This window comes from Jaculus jaculus, chromosome 1, assembly GCF_020740685.1.
Source record: "Jaculus jaculus isolate mJacJac1 chromosome 1, mJacJac1.mat.Y.cur, whole genome shotgun sequence".
Lineage (NCBI taxonomy): Eukaryota > Metazoa > Chordata > Mammalia > Rodentia > Dipodidae > Jaculus > Jaculus jaculus.
Window position 1 is genome coordinate 328947785 of NC_059102.1, and position 19901 is coordinate 328967685.

The 19901-nt window shown below is 45.9% G+C and overlaps 1 long non-coding RNA gene across 1 annotated transcript in view; it reads right to left on the minus strand.

Moving 5' to 3' along the window:
- Positions 1 to 5941: 5941 nt before the first annotated feature.
- LOC123459257 overlaps positions 5942 to 19901 on the minus strand; it is a 54468-nt gene continuing 40508 nt past the window's right edge. Inside the window, exons 2-3 of the long non-coding RNA XR_006636158.1 lie at positions 7098 to 7267; positions 5942 to 6043 (exon numbers count right to left, since the gene is read on the minus strand). This is a non-coding gene — a long non-coding RNA (uncharacterized LOC123459257). The remainder of the gene's footprint in view (positions 6044 to 7097; positions 7268 to 19901) is intronic.

The following is a 19901-nucleotide window of genomic DNA, read 5'->3' on the forward strand; positions in this document are numbered from 1 at the left end:
ATCAGGCTTGGGGATGACCCAGAGATGAAGTCTTGGAAGGATCTAGAGGCAGCTATCCCCCATGATGACATGCACTATGTTGTTTTACACTTGAAATCAAAGTCATATGTGCACTGATCCCAGAAAACTTGCACCCCAAGAAGGTAGCAACACAACCTCATGGACAACGAATCAGCCCTTCATGTTGGCAGGTTCTATAGCCTCTGACCATGGTGAATGTATGTGTACATATAAATATGAATTACATCCTGACTTTATATGTACAGACTTTTCTCTTGCCACTAGTCCCTAAATAATTCTTGCAACATAATTTCACAGCATTTGCATATATTACATATTATAAATAATCCAAAGATGATTTAAAGTTCATGGGAAGATATATGTAAATTAAATGCAAGCACTGTCATTTTACAAAGGGACATCAGCATCTGGAGGTTCTGGAATACAATCTGCAATAGGTTATAAAGTGACTGTTCAGGAAAGACTATAAAAGAGTAGGAAATAGAAAAGGAATAGGGTAGAAAGTCAATAAGAAACAAGTTTGACATTACAGACAGGGCTCACTTTACTGTCCCTAACCTGTCAGGCCTTTTGATGCTAAATCTACAACTCATAATAACTCAAAAGGACGTTTTATTTTCTATGTTTAATGCAACCATTTTTTTTTCTTTGAGAGAGACAGAGAGAATGGGCATGCCACAGTAAATGAACTCCATATATATGTGCCACCTTGTGCATCTGGCTTACATGGGTCCTGGGTAATCAAACCTGGGTCCTTTGGCTTTGCAGGCAAGTGCCTTAACTGCTAAGCCATCTCTCCAGGCCTATGTAACTTCTATTGAGCCATTTGTTGATTTATTTCACTCTGGGTTGCCACTAAGGAGAATACGCACTTGTACACATATCTACGAATTGAGCTTTGCAGGCAATGCCCCAGAGTACCAGGGCTGTGGGCCTACTCTCTGCTCTCTTCCCTCTTGCCTAGCAAACCTCATCTGACCCTATTTTTTCCATACCCCTCTCCACACACATATCCACAATGCCTGTCAAGAATCCCCTTCACTGGGAGGAATGGCTCAGAGTGATGGTGATGACTGTACAAACACAGCATCAGAGAAGCTCTTGCCTGAAAGTAGGTAGGAGTAACATATACTCTTTCTATTTTTATTTGCAATAATAACAGCTTCCACAGGTTCAGTGGTAGAAATTTTCTCTCCAAAGGGAAATAGGTTACAGGGCCCAGTTCAATGCCTATGTTGTTCTCTCTGCTCCCTATCTTAGTGCTGCCTCAAAGTCAGCCAGGAATGATGGAGGGTAAAGACAAGAAGCCAGCCGGGCGTGGTGGCACATGCCTTTAATGCCAGCACTAGGGAGGCAGAGGTAGCAGGATTGCCATGAGTTCGAGGCCACCCTGAGACTCCATAGTGAATTCCAGGTCAGCCTGGGCTAGAGTGAGACCCAACCTCGAAAAAAAAAAAAAAGACAACAAGCCACTGTACATCACAGTACCTTAACCTCATGCTGATCCATGGACAGTTTCAAAAGACCCACAGCCTTGGGACTAGGCACACCTGACAAGGACATTCAGTAGCTGCTCCCTAGGGGGCTCTGTGAGCATCAGTTCTAGAAGGCATGGTCTCAGCAGAGCCTGGGATCCTAGAATTTAGCAACAGTTTGTATGTCTCCTCTCTGAGGTCCACCTGAATCACCTTTCCTGGTACAAGTTAGGCCTACCCTCCTACCCTCTTTCTATCCTCTAGGTGACCAGAAAAACAAAAAACAAAAACAAAAACACGCCACCCTTGACAAAGTTTCTGAAGATATCTTCTAGCAGAACTGCTCCTCTATGCACTCCCACCCACAGCCACAGCTGCATCCAAGGAGTAACCAGCCCTAGACGGAGAACACTCAGGGCCTCTCAAATCAGCCAGCTAACCCCAGCAGCTCCCACACACCCCTATCTCACCTGCCTCTCAGAGGAAGCATTGCAGTGCCCCTTTGCACATCCTGTGGGTACTCACCAACAACCTTTGCTAAGGAAGCTCCTTCCCTCCCCTCCTAAAAAGCCCTTTAAACTGATCCCTCACACCCACACCAAAATCCAATGCTACCACCTACTCATGCAAACCAGCTCTAGGGTGTCTGTTTAGAACAGGACCTGGCTGCTCTTGAGCCTTTATAATCCCTCTCTTCTCTCTTGGCAAGATGACTCATTTTCTAGTCCTGAGTTTTTAGCTAAGCAATACCTCCATGATGGGTCAGAACCACCAAAAACTTTCCCACTCAGCACCCCTGTTTCATATACAAGGGTACTGAGGACCATGGAGTATAGTGAGTCTGTGTCTGCTTTCCCTACACAGAACAGCACACATACTACCTTAACCTCCTGCAACATCAGATATCTTAAGCCAATGGCAGCTCCTATGGTCTGTCTAGGTGGTCCAGACATAAGCTTCAGGTCAAGGAGGAAGAAATCACATAACCTGATTCATCCTAGGCCCAGCCACCTCCTCTCCCAAGTAAATAAACTCTGAATCATAGAGTTTCACATACTCAGCACAGACTCCTGTGGCTCAATACTACTCTCTGCAATCCTCCTCTTGGGCACACAGAACATCTGAGCATCTGACAACAAGAGACTTGTCCCCATTGGGTCTGTCCATTCTCTGCTGTGAGCATCAGTTCTAGAAGGCATGGTCTCAGCAGAGCCTGGGATCCTAGTCAGTCTCCTGCAGGCACATACTTGACTAGTGATTTGACAAAGATTTGACCCAAATGTTCACCATGTTTTGTGGACAGGAGAAGCATGATGAACCAGCTGAGGCCTGTGAAGGATGAATGTGGAAGACGAAAGATTGAGGACTACCATGGCAAATAAAAAACACTAAACTGATGGCTTTAGGTTTGTCATCGCCTCCCACCTTGATCTCAGACCCACTACATACTCTTATAAACTATGGGTGCCTTGCAAGGATTTTCTTGGTGATTAGGGAAACAATTCTAACATTTTGAAGAAAGTTCAACCAACATGGCTCCCCAAACGATTGAGGCCCCTCAGGCTCTCAATTCCCCCTATGAGCCATTATCTAGACCTTCTTTTCTCCCTTTTCCCTTCCCTTCCTTTTCTTTCCTGCCCAGGATCTCACTATAAAGACCAGGGTAGTCTTGAATTCATGGTCCTCATGCTTCAGCCATCCATGTGCCAACATGACAGACTTGCACCATCACACCTTCATTGAGTAGCATCTTCCTCTTTCATTCCCACACAATACCGCCTCTGGCTTTTTTACTGTGTACATTTTAAACTATTTTACTATCAATGGCCTCTTCTCACAAAATGAGGGGAAATGTGGTCCTGGTGTGAGACTCTCCAACCCCAGACCTAGTATAGCCCTCAGCATCCAGGAGAAGAGATCATGCCTTCTTACCCACAGACACCTAAGTACACCTGCTGCCTCTGCTCCACAGCCTTTCTGGGATGTGAAGAGTATGCTTCAGTCTGGTCCACATTACTTCTTGGAGGGTCTTAGTTCACAAAAAAATATCTGACTTCAGCCCAAGAGGGTAAGGAGAAAGTAAGGCTTTGAAATCAGAAATGGTGGGTTAAATCAACAACCTCAATCAACTATATGGCTTTAGTTAAATCATTTAACAGTAATACTATCTTGAAAATCAGAAAGGAGAAAGCAGCCATATATCACCAGGTTGTTCTCAGGATGAAATCAGATAAGCAAGGGGGAGTGGCTTCACAGTTTGTTTTTCCCTGAATGGCAGGTCCATGAGGACCAATAGCTGATGTCATTTCAGACCTTCATGCCTCATAATAGACAATGCCTAACCCCACTCTGCCTGAAATCTAGGCATTCAGATGTGAATTCATCACAAGAACAATCTTCCTGGGTCAGCAAGCAGCTCTGGCTAAATACTGTCCTCTATGCCCTTCTGACTTACTACTGGGATCCAAGCACACGTGGCCATGGCCCAAGTGGTTCCTTCTATCCCATGCACAGGCTAAAGCCTGTGGCACCAGGCTCTGCACAGATCATGGACCCACACGGGTGAAAGAAGCTAGCAATGAATCAGACTGTATTCTCCTCACAGACAATGCAAGTCCCTGAAGAGTGAAGCAAAACAAGGGTATCCAACAGACAGCATGCTGATGGAGAAGGCAATATCTTTGATACCTTACAGAGAGGTGCCTCACAGCCAAAAAAGTGATATATGAGAAATCAGATCTTCTCCAAAGCTATACTGCTACCTTAGCGACACTCAAGCCACAGAACAGAGCCAAAATGTGCACCAAACAAATCACAGTTCTGAGAAGACCAGGATGCAGTGGAATGGAGTTGGTGTGGACCAATTAGGGCCTTGAGCAAGGTGCCTCCCACACAACTTTACTCAGTTCGGCCACCTGGGCTTCTCTGCCATAGCTGTTAACCTCTGCTGGATCCCAGACAGAAAGGCCCTCCCTACATCCCAGACCTCAAGTACTGCAGTTGCAAGGAAAAAAATACTAGGCATACCAAGGCCCCTCTCAGGAAGTGCTAACTGTCCTCTTTGCCTGACTGGCAACACATAATGCCACTTGTCACAGAGCAGAAGCCAGGCTGTGAGTTGGGGGCAAAACATTAAATGAGTGGCAGAAAGTGGGAAATGAGCAGGGCAGGGTGTCAAACTTATTCACAGAGAAAATATGTGACAGAGAGCAAAACCAATTTCTCCTTTTCTCTCCATCCAGACAAGGACAAGGCTGTGGAGAGAAGCAGAGGTCACCTAAGTAAGGCTGCAAAGGGGAGCTAAATTTTCAAAGCAAGGCTGCCAGCATTCTGGCCCCAGCTCTCTGGTGGCGAACTGGACTCGACTCACTCCTTTCTAGCTCCCAACCCATCTTAACTCTTCATGCCTTCCAGCCCCTTCACTCATAGCCATCCCTGAGACAAATGGGACAGTGGCTGAACTTTTCAAGTATGAAGAAAGAGATGCCAACTCGTCCAAACTATCCTCACTTGGCAAGGATCCTGGCCTGCTCACAGCCAACTCAGATAGTCACCTCAAATGGGATGAAGAGAAGATAGCATGCATGAGTGGGATTCACCTGTCTTCCCTGAGTAACAGTGGGAGGAGGGTAGGGAAGGAGAAATACATCCATGTGATATAAGTAGAGTGGCTACCACAGGACAGGCTGGGAGGGAGTGGATCCCATAGTGACTGGCAGAATTACAAGGATCATTCCTTTCTTCTTGGATCCCAGATATTTGTCTGCCAGTTAGCTCCAACTGGCATTGTTGGCCAAGCAGACTGCAGCACTTCTGGGTGCCAGAGAAAGTGCCTGCTGTTTGTTTTCTAAACTGTGTCTACAATGGTAAAAATTTCTAAGTTTTGCAGGACATCATCACTTTAATCACTATTGCAAAAAGTAGTCAGGAGAAAAGTGTACAATAGCTTCCTGGGCTTGACAAGGGTCTAAAGAAGAAAATGATTCACTCAAAGGAAAACCTCAAAGTAGGGGAATACCTAGACATCTCACTATTCAGCACCAGCCACATTCTAGATCATAGACTAGACCAAAGTACGTTTGGTGTGAAACAGGTGCTTTACTCCAACTGGAAAGGGAAAAACATGTTCAAGTTCTAAGCAGCTACCAGGACCTTGGGGGACTATTCCCTGACTTGGAGACCCAGAAAACCTCACTCTTCCTACACCCTATCTGCAGTGTGGTCCAGCTATCTTCTGTACATCTTGTAGCTGGGTCAGCTGAGCTGATGTCCCTTCTACTATGCTCTGTGGATTACTCACCCCATTCACAGAGAAGCCAGTAGTGGGAGAATAGAAAGAAGACATCACTTGTTGGAGATTCTGAATGGAGAAGTTTGAGTAAGAAAATACTCTCCATAGATGGAAAGGAGGTTGGGATGTTTGGGAGCAATCACTCATGACCTACCTGGGAGGCAGGCTCAGTTCTATTTCCCTTGTTGCTTCTGGTTTCCAAAAGTAGCCTGGCGATTCATTGTCAAGACTGGGTCCATGCTATATCAGGCCATACCTGTGATCACAGAATCACACAAACTGGTGGCTCATTGTTACCAATGAGGAGAAGGAGAAGGAGGCTATCTAATCCATCCTGTCCTCTACTATCCAGCATGCATAACAGGCTCATTCACCTCTCACCTTCCTCCTCAGGATAGCTACCCTTCTCTGCTTTGCCAAATGGGGGCAAGGGCACACAACAGACACCTTTGACTAGTAGCTGAGATGCTTTCATGTATTCTAAAGAAGAAACAAAGGAGGAAGTAGTGTGGTGGAGGAAGGCAGAGAATAATGTTCAAAGAGGAAAGAGAGAGGCCAGAAGATATTCTTGAGCAGAGCAAGGCAAAAATAAAACTAGGAGAAGAAACTGGAAGGTAGTAATCGATATAAGGGACAGCAGTTTTTGTCTATATCACATGTTCCAAATCTCTCCTCCTTTAAGCCCACCAACTTCCTGACTCTCTTCACACCTCAGCAACCTCATCCAGTATGATCCTTGCATCCATCATTATCTAAAACAGGGGAAAGGAGTGTAAGCCTGGTAGCTGTAAACCCTACACAGACATATACACCTTCCAGCCTTTGGAGAAGGCTCACTCTATGTTCCACTTCTGATGGAAGTAGTTCTGTTCCACAGGGGAGGGCAGACATGTCTGATAAGAATTGCTTAGCACAAAGCTATATATAGTTGAGGCTTCTACCAGTATGGAGGTTTGGAGCTAGAACTTGGCAGATCCATGCTACTGGCAAGGATGATCCTCCCACAGATAGCCAGCTGGAGCTTCAGCTACAGCTGGGGGCAATGAGGGCAGTGTTGGGGGGGGGTCCTTCCTGAGGTCTACTGGCACTCCTCACCAAGGACATGACTGCTGAGTCCATTTTAGGGAAAGTTAGCTTCTCTGAGTGTGAGAAGGATGTGTGGCCACTGAACACCAGAGTCCAAAGAATGAGGCACTTAGGAGAAGGGAAAATGCACAGCAGCTGGGGACAATAAACATCTATTCACTTTGAATGTTTGAATAATAAAAAAAAAAATAATGTACAAGTGAAGTATCCAGATGAACACTTACCGGCAAAGAGCAAGACTGCCACGCAGCTCCTTTTTGTTTCTCATAAATCCATCAAGCTACTGTATCCAGCAGTGCAATGGCTTCTTGGTCATAGGAGCACAATGGTCAGCTGACCCTAAGCTGCACTAGGTTGTCACCCACTCAGACTGAACTACAGAATCCTGAGTTCTCTGTGGGGAAGAGAAAATAAGGCAGGTCATCCCACTGTGGCTCATAGAACCAACCAAGTGAGTCACACAGACCTCAACTAGAGGTCCACTGGGCGTTCACACGTAGGCCCTAGTACTCACAGCGCTCAGCTATGAAAACAGCAAGACAACGCTGGATAAACAATGCAGGTGTGTCATCTTAAAGAAGGGCAGGCACGGCACCTGTGGGCACAGTGTTTGATCCAGGACTGCCAGTCTATCAACCATTTGAAAATAATCAAACCTGAGACAACAGAGCTCAATGAATCAAGGCAGCCAGGTTCTCGTCACATAGCTCAAGACCAAGAGGCAGGACCCAAAAGGCCCCAACGTCCATGCATATGCAGCCCTTCTAGGTATGCTACTCTCCACTCAGTCACAAAAGAAGTGGGGGCCATGGATACCTTTGCACTATGGGTGGAAATAGCTTGTCTCTCTCCTTGCCCTGCTCTATTTTGCTATGACTCAGTCACATCTCCTTGCCTCAGCTGGCTTCCCAGGCCAAGGAGCCACCCCTCCCAGACATGTCAAGTAAGTCACCCTGACGGGCCTTTAGGAGAGGAGGTATAGTATCATCACTGGCTGGAAATCAATGGCACCAAGAGAAAGGAGTGGAGGGTCAGGCCAGGGTGCCCCTGGATGCCCAAGCAAAAATTATCTGCTCTTCACTGTGAATTCTTCCTGGGGTGGAAGGAGAAAGAAAGAGGACTTCATTTTCAGTGGAGGGACATCTTATCTCTGGTTCCCAAGAAAATATGGCAGGCAGGAAGGCAGGCAGGAGGGTAGAAAGAGTAGGAAGGGCGAGGCAGAGGATCATGTGCCTCTAGCGCAATGCTGCATAATGAAGAAAAGCCTAGAACCCTGTGCCACTATCATGACGCTCAAAAATAAATAAATAAAAATAAAAGGCAAGAGCTCACGTCCACTCTTTCACCTCAGAAGAAAATAAGGAAAAGAGAATGAGAGAGGAAGCTCCAACACAGGCCAGAAAAGAAAGGAGAGGCTTCCACCCACTGCCAAAGAGCTGCCTTTAGGTTAGGATGGGTGAGGTGGACCACCATCTTCACAGAGCCCTTAGGCATTGTACCCCCACTGAGGGCACCTGCTCCAGGGGCCTGGCGGTGCCACTGTAATAGAGGCCCACAAGGTGCCCCCTAGGGAAGACAGGAGTCTTAGCAATGACTACCATGCCCATTGTGGACAGGACTTCCTGGCTTTAGAAATTCATCTGTCATTTGGGACCATAAAGGAGAGCTCAAAGCATGGCTGTCTCTAAGCTCACTGTACATCACCAAATACCACATCAGCAGTTCTACCTTTTCGGGTTCTAAAATCCAGGTTACAGAGCCCTGTGGAGGGACCTGGTATTTCTCCAATCCTAAGGGCCCAGCGCTGTCCTTCTTGCTGACCAGACTTTTCTGAGAATGACCCTAGGCCAAGGATCTGCTCAGAGCCCCGATGAGCTGTTTTAGCTGCTTTCATGTTGACAGAACATTCTGGCTACTCGGCTGAGAGCTCCATCTCCTGACTCCTGATACACTGAGTCATCTTCCAAAGAGGAAAAAAACAACAAAGCAGCCGTCACCAGAGCCCCTGCTGCCATCGACAGAAGACTCACTGGCTATCGTCACTCTCAGCTCCACAGCCCTGAAACTGGTGATCCGGGGCATCAAGATGCCCAGATCCCCTCCCATAGGACTGACTCAACAACATCAGGAAGCAAGCTACCTGCTGAGATTCAACAAGAAGGGAAACAAAACTAGCATCAAAAGGCCTCAGGAACTCTCCCTACTTAACCCTCACTCTGCCAACACCATCCTCACAACTTGGTGCCCACAGCATGTTCTTACAGTAAAAGCAAAAAGTTATTCATTCCTGGGGGCACAGCCCCACCTTGTAGGGTGGAATGAGTACACTGTTGGGATCTCCTCCTAGACCCTGCTATGACACCACGGAGAGCACACAGCTCCCTTCTCTCCTAGTTCCTCTCTAGAAATCTGACATTCTCTCATTTAATATCCCTGCTAGGCCAACAATCAGGAATGAGGGATATACCCTCATGTGCTGGGCACACACATACCTGATTATGTTGTGGCATTCCTGTAGAACAGACTGCTGGAGTCTCCTTCACAGACTGAAATCATGTAAATATGAAGGAATGACCTGGCTAAAATGAAGCAGAATTGGAGTACATATCAAGGTGAGCACAGTTCAGTGTCTGCTCCTGTTTCAATGCCTGGAGCTCACTTTCTTCTGAAGGTGGGGCTCCCACCCACCCACTTCTACCTACTTTTCTACGAGAAAAGCAAGCAAAACAACCAGAGATATTAGTCCATCATTTTTGACCAAAAGCCTTCATCTTGAGTAAAACTGGCCACAAAGGCAAAGGAGAAAATTAATAAAGTAAGCACGGACTAGGGTGAATGACACGGACAAGACACAGTGTTAGGGACTTAAATGTTGCTTTATCAGTCACATTTGTGGAATCCACCTTGTAACATGCATCTTACAAACCTACAGGATTAAACATGACTCTTGCTTGCCAGCCATGGGACAATCCTCACAGTGTTATGGTAAAAATAAATGAAGTTAACTGCCTGAGAAGAGCTTCCTAACATGGCATCAGGCAGCAAAGACTCCAAGCACGGACATTGTCTTCCTCCTTCTCTAGACTATCTTGGAGCAGACCCTGGTAGGGGACACAGTGAACCATAGCACAGCAAAACACTATGCGCACATCTTTAATCCCAGCACTTGTAAGGCAGAGGTAGGAGGACCACTGTGAGTTTGTGGCCACCCTGAGACTACACAGTGAATTCCAGATCAGTCTGGGCCAGAGTGAGACCTTACCTTGAAAAAACAAGCAAACAAAACAAAACAATAACAACACTATTAAAGAGGTAGGTAAGCAGAGTAAGAGACCTGTGTGAAGCAGCAGGATGGCTATGGGGACTGTTTCTCGCACGATGCTCAGGAAAGGTCCTTAGAGATGGGACTGCAACAGGTGGAAAGCAGGCATGGAAAACACAGTGATACACATAGGAAGAAAGAATGTTTTTTTAAAAATGTGAGCTGCTGGTCTTGCTGAAATACATGATCCACCTAGGGAAACTGCCCAGGAACGCTAAGGCCAGTCATAGGCAGCCTGGGCATCCTGCTGAACGAAAGGAATTTTAACCTGACAACAACAGGAAACCATTTTAAATCTTTGAACAAGGAAGACAAGATGGCTGCTGCACAAAGAAGGGCCTGAAGAGGGCCAGGTCAGCGGGGAGCCTTACCACAGGACAGCAGCTGGGACCATGGACCCGGCAGGAAGCATGGAAGAAGGACAAGGAGAGGAGGGGTACAAAGCAGGGCCATCAAGCACATACTGCAGGCTACAATGGACCTCACTATTCCAATGGGGAGGCTGCTGGAGACACAGCCTATTTGGGGAACACAAACCACAGGTCTGCCACATCTGAGATGAGCTGCTATCTGCCTTCACTCTCCTCCTACACTCAGCTCTTCCCTGAACATCTCTGAGCCTTAGGCTGACTAGGGTATGGAAACCCAGTGTCTACACTCTGGCAGAGCTGGGACGCTAGGCCATGGAACCCCTACCTAGAAGGCTTCCACCTGGACACCCACTCACCGCTGCACCTAAGGGTGGAGCCAGGCAGTTGTGCCTGTGAGACCACTTTCACTTTAGCAACTGAGCTCGTTTTTGCTGCACCTAGACCCCCCATTACAACCCTCCCACTCACTCTGCACAGCTGACATAGCAGGACCAGAAAAACCAACACTACGAGCCACCATGTAGGAGACCAGAGAACACAGATGCCTTCAAGATGGCAGCTGCTCAAAGTAGTCCAAAAGGATTACAGACAAGGGAAGGGAACTGCCAGGGCCTTTTTATCCCATTTAAATTCTCAGGTCTTCTTCAGAAACTCCCTCCATCAAACCAAGGAGGAAAAGAAGGGTACCATTCCCTTCCCGCTCCCCACTCCTGCCCCAGTAGTCTCAAGGCCATAGGTGACACAGGGCATTCAGAAGGACATTCTGGGGCCCATGCATCAGCACAAAGAGTATTTTAATCCTCAAATGTGGTCAACATGTAGACAAGGGTTAGCCTTCTACCCCCCACCTCAGAGAAGGACCTTCCACTGTTCCCCAGCAAAACTCCTAACTGTAGGCTCTGGGATAAGGGGAGGCAGGCTTCAAGGAAGGACTAAAAAGGTACAGGCTGCCCTGAGTTATGTAACAATGAGGGTGTTGCTGTTCCCAGGCCAGAGACTCAGGGCACGCACTGCGCTCCCTAATGCACAGTCATGGGTGGGGCCATAGTGCATGGTGCAGGGCCCAAGAGACCCTCTCCCACAAATTTGAGACTCACCACAAGCACAATATGGGATTCTGGGACCCTGATTTCCCAGACTCCTTTCCCACAGAAGCCAACTGCCTGCTGCCCCAGTTTTATTCGCTCTCTCTTCTGGTTCACCAGCCAGACAAACCATTCTAACCTGAGTTCTCCAAATCTCTCCTTGCCCACTGACTTTTCAGGAAATCCCTCCAAAAATGAGTCTCTAAGCAATGACCTGAGGCTGGTCCCCGTCCTCACCTTTCCAAGTGCCAGGTAGCAGCAGCTTCCAAAAGGCAGGTCCTTCCCACAGTGGACAGAGCTCAGGGCTGGCTCAAAGACCTCTGGATAGCCTGGGTGTTAATAGGAATCCATTTCTGGGGAGCAGCCCAGTCAGCAGGAAGTCCAGGATGGTGGCAATAGCAGCACTAGCTCTGCCTTAACTTGCCCCAGAGTTTCCAGGGGAGCCAAAAATTACTTTGCCGCAATACAGAGGTGTAGCTGACTGGAAAATTTCCCTTTCTGACCCTAAACTGGAGGACAAATATATAATTTCCAATTTGTTCAACTCTTAGTGCATCAATCTACTTAACCTCCTCCTGCCAAAAATAAAAAGTTTGGGGTATGCTAAGCTTTATTCTGAAATTAAAAAATAAAGAGACTTCGACTGGGCAGTCATGAGCAGGCAGACACATGCGCCTACGCACACCCCTAAAGAGATTTTTAGAAGCTGCTGGGCCTTCCCTCCTCCCCTTTAAGAAGTGAAATGCAAATTCAGATGATACCCTGGCCTCAGCCAATCATAAAAAGCATTTCACCTGCCATTGGCCCTCCCTCCAATGGGAAGAAGAGTCTTGAGTAAGAACCCTCCCCTGGCCAATGGAAGGCCAGCTCAGTCACTTAGTTAATGATGCAGCAGTACAGGGAAGGCCATCACATGTGAACTGGAAGGGAGCCAACATGGAGACACAGAGTGCAAGGTAAACAACTTTCCAACGCCAAAAGGATGACATTTAATCTCTAAATGCTAGCTTCCCATCTAGACTCAGCTTTAACCCCTCTGCTGGCCCCACAGACCCCAAGAGCCTCGCTACCTGTCTTCACAGAGCTCCTAACAGGACCAACAGTGACTGCGTCACCACTATCCACTTTTCTCAACTACGCAGTAACAAACCTACTAGCTTCATGCCACTTCTCCTTGCCAACACCCCATCTTAGCCTCAAACTCCTTCACACTAGATCCCCAGGGCCAGACATTTCAATCAGGGAACCTGTTCCCTGTCCCTCTTGCTTTGCTATGGGCACTTTACTCCTTTCTTTCCCATTAGACCTTCACAGACAGTGATATCCTAACAACCTGGAAAACCAGTCTGTCTGTCTGTCAACCAGGAAAAAAAAAAAAGTAAAGGGTGGGAGGTCAGGGAGTAACCTGGGATGTTTCACTCCTCTGCCCTGTTCAGGTTTGAGCAGCTGACACTAAGAGAAAAGAAATTAAAGTAGGAAGAAAGAAAAAAAAAAAAACCTCCCCTCAGAGGAAAAAAATAGCAAAAAGCAAGAGAGAAAGTGAAAAAAACAGGGCACCCACATACGCAGAGATATCGCCCCTAATCCCAGAAAATACATACGTGGGGGAAGAAGTGGGTTACGCCATCAAGTCCTGAAGCCCACTGGACCACCCATCCTTGCTTGCGCAGACCCAAGTCTCTGTCCAGCCATAAGGTGATGTAGTCTCGAATGTTCCAGAATTCAGTGCAGTTAAGCCTTCTGCTGTCACCTCTTACACTTACCCCTGCCCCTACTCTACCCCTCCCAGCAGGAAGCACCCATGCCACCTTGTGTGACATCTCCTTAACCTAGTCGATCCAGAGGCCTCTGGTTCTGACAGATTCCTGAATACTTGTCAAGGGAGCTGGTAGAACCTGGTGCCCAGTGCTGCTATGACTTGTTTCTTGATTTCTCTCTGCTGCAGCAAGGCTGTTGCTAGCAGACCTATTGACGGAGCTCGCTTGCTCCCTCTCTCTCCCTCTCTCTGAGCTCTGTGACGCAGATCTAAATTCTCCAGTCTGCTCCTTGTGTTGCAAGAGCAGAACTGCAGCTTTTCCCCTGGAGAGCCAGAGGGCAGTGCCAAGGCTGGTCAAACAAGGCAAAAAAAAAAAAAAAAAAGTTGGACTTATACTCTCCTTTCTTGGCCACACTTTTTAGCCCTTTCCCCCTTCATATCTCATTCACGGCTCTAGAGCATGCCAGTTCCTGTCCCCACAGACTCTTCTTCCCTGTGATCTTCATGGCCATAGGACTAACTTAACTCTTTGAGTGGCAGCCCTCAGGGCCAAAAGGAGGCTATCCTATGCTAAGTGTTGCATCATTTTTTTGAGCTTCTCCTAATCATGGGAAGAAACAATCCTCACCCTAAGACCACCATCCTATTAACTCTTTCTGACACAGACAAGTCCAATATTAGTCCTAGCTGATTTCATTTGCTATTTTTGTTTTCTTTTTTGACCACAAATCAGAGCCTCTTTCTCCCTGAATTTCTTAAGAACAAGGAGCATAATTCAAACATTACCTACTTACCCCAAAACTGTGATCCTTATATTAGGGCAGGAGTTTTAAAAGAAAGCCAAACAGTGGCGGGAAGAATCCAGACACAGCCAGTTAGTATCTCCATTCTTCCATGGTTCAAAATTTTAGAACCTAGGTGAATATGTCATATCACTTCCCAAAATGCACTTAAGATGCTCAGTCTTAGACAGTCAGGGTGCTGAGTCACTTGTTCCCAAGAAAATTCTCTAACACAAAGGTAGCAAAACAATGTCAGCTAAGCTTGGCCCTGATGTGGCCAATGCCTGGATTCTCCTCTGGGGATGGGCAGCCAACTAAGACAAGAATCTACTGGCTTGCCAAGCCTTCTGCATGGTTCCAGCCTGGATATCCTCACATCTGACACTTATGGTGAGGACATTCCACTGATGGTCCAGAGGTTGACTGGAGTTGCTCTTGGATACTGACAGACTGCTTTCAATGGTGGCAAAATACATAGCTCCCAACATTTTGTTGCCTACCCCAACCCACAAATGCTTCCAAGAACAGCTCAAACATTAACATACTGTACTACACATATCTAGACACCCATCAAGTCTCATGTTTCCCACACTAGCCTCTGAACTGAGGTCCTACTAGATGTTTTAGATATATGTTTAGATCCTGGAGTGGTAGATCATTCAAAAAGTGCACCACATCAAGTATCTTATGATTTTTCAGAAAAAGTGGGCAGGGAATCATGTTCACCTATATTCTCTTCCCAAGCAGCCTTGTTCACACAACTACTCCAGGTCAAGGTTCCACCCAGCAGAAAGGGCCACTTGGAAGATAACCTGCCGAGTGCCAGGTTTTATAAGGCATACATATCATCCATGCCAGGCTCCCAGAAGGAGGGGGGAGTACTTGAAATTAACACTTTATGGGCTACAGAGTAGAACATGCCAATAAAGAAGTTACCTACTGGTCTGATGACCAAAGGAATGTAATCTTGACAGCAAGTCCCTGGAATAGTCCTCTGCTTTCCCAAATCCCATTTGCTGGAGTCTCCTTCTTGATGGAAGAAAAACATGCCTAAGTTCATGTTAGGACATTCCTGATTTATCCAAGAGCCCAGGATCAAATAAACAAAGGGCTCTGAGCTCTGCCAGGGAGCCTCCTCTTTCTGAAGGGAAAACTAGAGAGAAGCAGGCTCAGAACAGAACTGGCCCATCATCCCATGAACTTGGGTGAATGATGTGGCTGCTCAATGCCATAGTGATAAAAATGTCATAGATGGGTGGAAGTGAGAGAGAAAACACATGTCACAATAAACACAGTGAGAGCAGCACAGGGTCAGAAGGAACATGCACACCTACAGAACTTGTAGAGTGAGACCCACTGTGGTCTGCAACCACAGGAGGGCTGAACTTCAGTTGTCCCGGATAAGTCCCCATGGAAGCAAGAGTATAGCATGGATGAAAGGTGAAGTGCAAAGTATTATGACGACACAGTCAGGAAGAGTTCATGTCACTTTTCATCTAAGTCTTTTTCTTCCCACAACCCTGTTGCCCACCCTACAATTTTACTAGGGTTAAAAGACATCTTAGGTATCGCTGATCAACTTATAGGTCTTCTTTCATTAATCTGATTCGGCAGGGTACCACATACAAAAAAGACAGAATGGGATGACCAGGAAATAGAAACAAATTCAGTTCCAAAAACATGGGAGGATATTTACATAGCAAGCACACTTGCGCCTACAAAGAAGTGGTTTTACAGGGTGCTGCATGTAGTGTTTGATTTCAGGGAGTAAAGATAGCTCCAGAGTAGGGATAGGAAGAGGACCCACCCTCAGAGGCCTGTCTGGGAAGCTGAAAAAGGTGGACTTCAGCTCCAGCCCATCAACTCTAGGTTTCCTAGTTTCTCAGCAGCTACAGGCCCAGAGAACTGAACAAACTCCCCAGACACTGTGAGCTCTCCACGGCCTCCAAATGATCTGGGTCAAAACTTCAAAATGACAAAGACAATGATTTCTTTTTCTTTAAAGGGACTGAGCTGAACTTTGACCCACCATTGTCTAGGGTGTGGAATGCAAGCACTCTGTTCAGTTGAAGGAGGCACTGGGGGAGGAGGCCTTGGAACAGGCTTCCTGCCTTCCCCTGGTCAGGGCCAGTTCTGCAAGGGGTGAATGGCACATTCTGAAGGGACACCATGATAAGCCAGGCAGTGATTTGGTCTCAGGAGGAACTGGCCAGGCAAAAGCACAGCAAGATGGCATTTCTGCTAATCATGGAGAGAATGTAGACAACTGGGACTTGGGTTACCCCAGAAGTTAATAATTTATGAAGTCCCTACTAAGTGTTGAGCCAAGTGGGGGACAGGATGGATACTCAGATACTTGCTAGCTGAGTATTCTGCAAGTGTTCCAAAATTTGCATTTTGGACATTTTAAAAATCTATTCTTTCAGAATTCACTTTCTCAATGAAATATTATTAAACATAATGGTTAATTTCCAGGTTAGCCAACAAAAGCCCAGTTTTTTTTTGTTGTTGTTTTTTTGTTTTTTTTTTCCAGAAGTAACCAACTCTAATGCCGCAGGGCCAGGTAAGTGATAAAGAAGTACGGTAGGCCAGGTGGATGTGTGCCAAGTGCAAGGGAAATGCCACTTTCAGTGGGTGGCTTCTCTAGTCTTGTCAGCTCAGGGCCATATGGGAATTGAGACCGTAGTTCAGACTGTCCAATTTTTTTCAGGACAAGAGGAAAATCTAGCTTTATTAAACTCCTAATTTTTAAACATCCCCCCCAAAATGTTCACATACAGACATTCAAAGTTTTGTTTCAAGTTTCAAAATGTAATAAATATGCAATGAAAGGGTAACAAGTATCACTAGAGAATAATGCAACAAGATGAAGAATGTACCCAAAGAGATAGTGCATCAGATGTTATAGTTGGAGAAAAATGGGAATCCAGGCCTTCTAGGTATTGCATAGAATTTCCCCACATGAGATATTTTAAACATGCTGACTGATTCCCAGGCTATCCAACAAAAGCCCAGTTTTCCCTTTTACTGATGCTATATTGCCTAATAAAGTACAATGAGGGAAACAGGTGGAGGCTGTATCAGAGATAATAAGTATACACCCCCACCATTGAAGTACTAACAACTTACAGCCATAAGTGCAGAGGAATCACACCAGTATACTGCTCACCCCCAGAGCTGCTGCTTGGAATATCCATGAAAGCTATGTTTAGGCCTTTGGCAACAAGGCTTTAAGGGATTATCATAATCCAGCCATCTATCATCCACATACAAGGCCTCCACAGGCAACACTACAGTCAAGCCATGGTCTAGCCTCCCCACAATTCCTTACCTCCCACCCACCTTTGGATGCTGAAGTGCAGCTGAGAGGAAACCTCTTTGAAGATAGATATGAGTCTTGAAATCTTTGCTCTGCCTCTGGAACCCCACAGAACAAGCTTGTTCCCACAGTCTTTGAGATATTTTAGGATGGCTTTTAGAACCACAAGGTTTTAGGATGAACAAGAGGGTACAGAAATGAAAAAGGAAGGTGGGGAGCCAGACAGAATATTGTTAAAATAACTGATCAAAATCTGTAAGCCAAAGGAAAAGAGGAAGGGAAGTGACACATGCATGAGAAAGGAGATACTTCAGCTAAATGAAGCTGCACATGGAAAAGGAAGGGTCCAGCAGCCACCCAGAAAGAAAGAGTAGGTCTAAAATCTGCCGCCAGGCTGCACCAGTGGTCCAAGACACACAGATTAAAGCCTGGAACTGGGAGAAGCAAACTGAATCAAAGACTATATTGTATGTTGTATTCTTCTGCCCAATTCTTTTCCTGAAGGATATTCCGGATGTGACCAGTGCTTGGCTGGGTGCTGCATGGACCTTCTCCACACTGCTTGCTTTTGTCCTTTTACTGATGTCATGGAATCTTTGCTTTAATGTCATCAAAGTCATGGTGAGGTTTCCTGTGTCTCTCATAGCCATGACAATTTTTGTTACTTGTACTTGACACTTTAAGGTTCGTATTTAGAGTGATTAGCTTGCTGGAATTTTTTTCATATGGTCAAGATATATTTCTTGTGCATATCCCATCCTACTAAAACCAGAAGTGTTTATGACCAGCTGCTATCCACTGCCTGACAGTGCATAAACCTCTTTGTCATAAATCAGGGATCCTGATGTAAGTGTCTGTTTCTAGCTTCCTGTTCCCTTCCTTTGTTGGGAGTAAGAGAGGCATTATGTTGATGCCTACCTGTACTGGGAAATAGAGGCAGGAGGATTACAAGTTTGAGATCAGCCTGGGATGAGTGGATGAATGGACAGACAGACAGATGACAGACAGATTAAAGGGTAGAGATGTAGAACAGTGATAGAGGACTGTACAAAGCCCTAAATTCAATCCTCAGCAATTGAGGAGAAAAGGAGAACAAGGAAGGAAGGGGTAAAAGTAGATCTATTATCACAGTACCTTATGAGACTGTGCTTATGAGGCTCCTTGAGATCAGTAATCTTCAATTTTTTATTTCTGGTTTTTCAAGGTAGGGTCTCATTCTAGCCCAGGCTGACCTGGAATTCACTATGGAGTCTCAGGGTGGCCTTGAACTCACAGCGGAGATCAGTAATCTTAAAGCTCAAGGAGATATGAATTGAGGAACCAAAGACATAATCTGAACATAGTCTCTAAGGCCTTGCTAGGCCTTTGAGGAAAAACAGGGAGAGGAACAGGCAGTGAAAAGTATCACAAGCTAAGGAAGAGAATGGTCAAAAGAAAAGCTCAGGAAAAAAAAAATGAGACTTTCTATCAGCAGCAATAGGGATTGAGAAAATAGACACACAGAGATCAAGAGATGATCTGCATCTAAATCCTGACTTAGGAATTTTACTGTGTGATCTAAAGCAAGTTGGTCTTTCTGAGTCTTGGTTTCCTAATAAGCAAAATGAGGATAATCTTTCCCAATAAACTGTGATGATTAAATGTGCTGATTGACATATGTCACTTGATACACAGTTTTGTACTCTTAAGTATTACAGAATGCTGGGAGTCAAAACATCATTAGTGATCCTGTGATGACCAACTAGCCTGCAGAAGCAATCCTGTTATCCCACAAATACTGATTGAGTGTAGTGCATACTAATAAAGAAAGGAACTCAAGATTCTCAAACAAGACAGCTGTAACTCTGAACTTTGTGTAGTGATTTTACTAGCTAGGTACACTTGAACAACTCACTTGACCTCTCAAAATTTCTAGCTTCAGCTTCATTCATATGTTAGTGGTTTTCATGGACAGGATACAAAATAATTTAGCCCCAAAGCCCAACTCAAAAGAAGCTGCTCAAATAATCCTAGATATCACTATGGTGAGGAAAATAACAACAAAGATGGTAATTGGGCACAGCTTATAAAAAAAGGCCTACTCATACCTCAAAAGTCCTGAAATTCCTAACAAAATCATGTCTCTTACCAAAGTACTGACCAGGCATCTCACTTCTTATTAATAATAACAAGCAGACAGATCAAGTGTGTTCAGGAAGTAGGCCCAAGGTAGGCAAGGTTTGTGATAAGAGGGTGAAAACCGGGCTGGAGAGATGGCATAGCAGTTGAGCGCTTGCCTGTGAAGCCTAACGACCCCGGTTCAAGGCTCGGTTCCCCAGGTCCCACGTTAGCCAGATGCACAAGGGGGCGCACGCGTCTGGAGTTCGTTTGCAGAGGCTGGAAGCCCTGGCGCA